Here is a 3,810-nt window from a genome sequence, read left to right on the forward strand (position 1 = left end):
AATTATCTAGAAAGATATCCAATTATCTAATGAATCATATTTCTAAGACAAACTAAACTAATAAATCTCTAATCAAGGTTAATCCCTAATCAAGAACATTTCTAACCATTTCTAAAAATTTATTACATTAATCGAATCTAAAAAAACCTAATTAAATTCTGAAGCTAACATTCTAAATCTAATTAAATTCCAAAAAGTTCTAATTAACAATTAATTTGCAATTCAATTTCTAAAATCAATGAAAACTAAATCTAGCTAAATCAATCCCTAATTTACTAATTAACCAAATGATTAACCATCACAAATCATAACACTGGGCCTAAAATGAAGAAAGGAGACTCAGGCCCTGTATAGGGTGAGCTCATTGATATCCTGGGCGCGGAGGCCCAACCCTGGGCCCAACAGACATATGCATTACAATCTAGAGGTGTATGGGCGGGCCATGGGTGAAAGAACAAAAAATCATTTGGGTCGTAGGCCCAAACAACTATACCCTGAACCGGCACCAGCTAAAATTCACGGCAAATGTAACAAGGTCAAGAATTTGCAGAATGAAGCAGATGAAATAGAGTGAAGAAGATTGGAGTGTGAAGAATTTGAAGATTGGTAGAAGAAGGTGTTGGCAGAAGAAGGTTAGAGTGAAGAAGAATGGAGTGAAGCAGATTGGAGTGAAGCCCTTGGAGTCACAATGAGGTCAGTTTTTATAACAGAATCTGTTAGAAATTTCTTCACAAATTCAGGTGAAATTCTTTGTAATTCATATTCAGTTAGAGATTTTATCAAGTTGGTTGGAAATTCCAAATGAAACTCATATCAAATGTAATTTCAGTTTGTTAGAAATTAAATTGAAATTCAGATTTAAATGCACAGTTAGTTAGATGTTATATTCTGTTAGAAATTCAAATTAAGATGAAATTAATGTTTGTGAAATGAATTTACTTGGTGAAAAATAAACTGATTAGCTGAGATCAGTTAGTGTGAAAGATTGCATTATGTCAGCTATTTTGGTATTTCATTTTCTGTTCTATTCTGCTTAGTAAATTCTGTGAGCTTTCTCTTGTGAAATCCTGTTGGGAATTTATTCTATTAAGTAAGGCAAACTGATACTGCAGGAAGGTCTCGGATAACACCACCTCAACTCCTCACCTGAAGTCTGTTGCTGCCAACAATATCGGGTGTTACTCATGGCTTGAAAGAGAAGTTCATGGCTGAACTGGAATCGTGAAGTTCTGCCCCTGCAAACTCTTTTCCGGGTGAGATGCATTATTAGCTACCGACAATACACTATTTCCACTCGCCCTTGATTTTTCCTTACAGTATCAATGTTCGGTGAGTTGAAATTTAATGACAACAGGTTGAGCCTCCGTCTGCATAGCAGTGATGACAATGTCGGAAATTGGTTTCTTGGCGGAAACTTCCGTGATTGGAGCGTGTGTAGCAGCTATTGCAGGGTAGTTTCTTTTCATGTAGATTCTCGCCTCTATCATTTGTTCATCTATCCTTCTTTCTTTTTTTCTATTTTCTATATATGAATTTGGACTTATGGTTGATTCAGTTGGTAATTGTTTATTCCGGTGCAGGTTAATGTTTGCTTAATGAAGCCTGACTTGGGTTGCGCATTGGATTAATGGGATGCGTTATAGCAATGCTCATTGACGGAGAGAAGATCGTGGCATTTGGTTGTTGAAATGTAATTGGATGGAATAGTATAGTACTATAGGTTTTCCCTTGTAGTTTGTGAATGGTAATGTATTGTAACCGAAAATTTCAAAATATGGATTAGAATTTGAACTTGATTGTAAACGAATGGTAAACAAAATTGGTCTTAATAACTAGTAAGATGAATGATGAATTGTAATTGATTGGAATTTTGTATGAAAAATGGGAATTAAATGTGTGGAAATTGAATGATTTATGGTTTAATGGGAATGAATATGAATGACTTCCAAATTGGTTTTGAATTGTAAACTTGAATTGAAATGTATTGAATGGAATTCAATGATTCGTTTGAAAATGGAAAGTTACATTGAATACTTATATTAGCATATGGAAAATGACTTGAATTTTTATTAAATTGTAATAACCATTATTTTGAATGGTTAAGTTTTAATATGGAAGATTGTATTGGATGTTTGGAATGGTTTGGTTTAATGGTTCATGATTGTAATCCAGTTGATTTTGGTCAAAGTTGATTAAAAAGTCAATTGTTGATCAAAGTCAATAATTGGTCAAAGTTTATTTATTTTTTTAATTTTGTATGAAGATTTGTATGATTATACAATGAATGTGATTGGTATTTTGGGTGAAATGGATTGGATAAATTTTTATTGAATGAATCCTTGTATAGAATGTATTTTGAATGTTATGATATAAAATTGATTTGAAATGAACCATGAATATGACCTTGGATGAACATCAATCAAGACTTAATTAACCTTGAATTGGATTAATCAAACCATGGTAAGGGACGAATTATATGATATGGCCAGTGAACTTTGAACAACCAATCACATAACCCTATGCAATCAAAACTTAGATGTGATACATGATAAGACTTGAATATGAATGGACCATGACCAAACCAATGGAAGTGTATCGATGATACAAAACTTAGATGAATTCTTAAACCCTACCCAGGACCAAGGTGGACAATGACTATGACCTAATGAAAGATTCATGAACAAAAACCAAGGCATCGGTCTGACATGAAGTGAACTTGAATGACCCATGACCGGATGAAGCCAAGCAAGGCATGAACAAGTTATGGGCTAGACATGGAGGGGTGACCGGATGAAATTCCATGAGAATGAGAGAAAATGGATGTAAAAAACCCAAGACTTGGGTTGGGGCCCAAAGGACTCAGGCTCAAGTGAATGAGACCAAACCATGCAATCACCATGAATGGATCAAGAACAAGAGGTTATAGGGGATGAGGATCAAGCAAAGGTGCCAACATTCAATGGATGAACATCCCCTATGCTTTTATGAAAGTCCAAGTCACACTTTTCAAGTTGTTACATATACCAACCCTAGTTCCACAAGCCAATAATTTTGAATATATGGTGATCCACTAATGGAGTGAATGATGCCTATGAATGAGACACGAATGAGCATAGATAGATCTCAAGTTATGGGTTAGCGAAAAACAAAAATGGAGGGCAAATTTTGGGGTGCAACAACCATTATTATTATATGAATCCATCTGTTAGCCATGAATTTTTAGTTGAAGAAAAGTCAACAAAGAATGCTAGGTTGAGGAAATACTATGTGTTAGTATTTATTGACAAGCTTTGATAGAAATAAACATGTCGATGGAGCATTTTGACTAGCGTGATGAACATAATTTAAAAGAATCTCAAGAACATATCTAGCTTATCTTTCGAAACCATGTAAAAGTCAAAGCGTTTAATAGACGTCAAAGGCTTAGGATATTTTTCGAATCCAAAGACTTGAAAGAAGTGGTCTTAGCACTAGAGTTATTTTACAAATTACCTTCGACAAGAAAACAATTATATACTTGGAGCACTTACGAATGTCGGATAATGGTTTTCAGGAGTTTGCATATTCTGACACCGTGGAGGCGTTTCAGAAGAATAAATTGCATGCTCTTGATAAAAGCTTTACCAAAAAGATGCAAGCTTAAGATTCTTTAGAAGAGGTAGATTTAGGAGATGGGACGACCAAAAGGCCAACTTACATAACTTCCAAACTCGACCCAAGCTTGAAAACATAAGTAAATGAGGTTCTGAAGGAACTTAAAGACTGTTTTTCTTGAGATTACGACGAGACGCCTGGACTTAGTCATGATTT

General features: G+C 34.6%; 1 long non-coding RNA gene across 2 annotated transcripts; it reads left to right on the forward strand.

The window, feature by feature from the left end:
- Positions 1-494: 494 nt before the first annotated feature.
- Positions 495-1,862, forward strand: LOC127126861 (uncharacterized). Of its 2 annotated transcripts, XR_007805122.1 has the most exons (4): positions 495-693; positions 1,113-1,253; positions 1,355-1,466; positions 1,581-1,862. It is a non-coding gene; the product is annotated as an uncharacterized LOC127126861 (long non-coding RNA). The 2 variants fall into 2 exon arrangements; XR_007805121.1 differs by having other exon boundaries at positions 503-693; positions 1,355-1,862.
- The last annotated feature ends 1,948 nt before the right edge of the window (positions 1,863-3,810 follow it).

Source organism: Lathyrus oleraceus, chromosome 3 (assembly GCF_024323335.1).
Source record: "Lathyrus oleraceus cultivar Zhongwan6 chromosome 3, CAAS_Psat_ZW6_1.0, whole genome shotgun sequence".
NCBI lineage: Eukaryota > Viridiplantae > Streptophyta > Magnoliopsida > Fabales > Fabaceae > Lathyrus > Lathyrus oleraceus.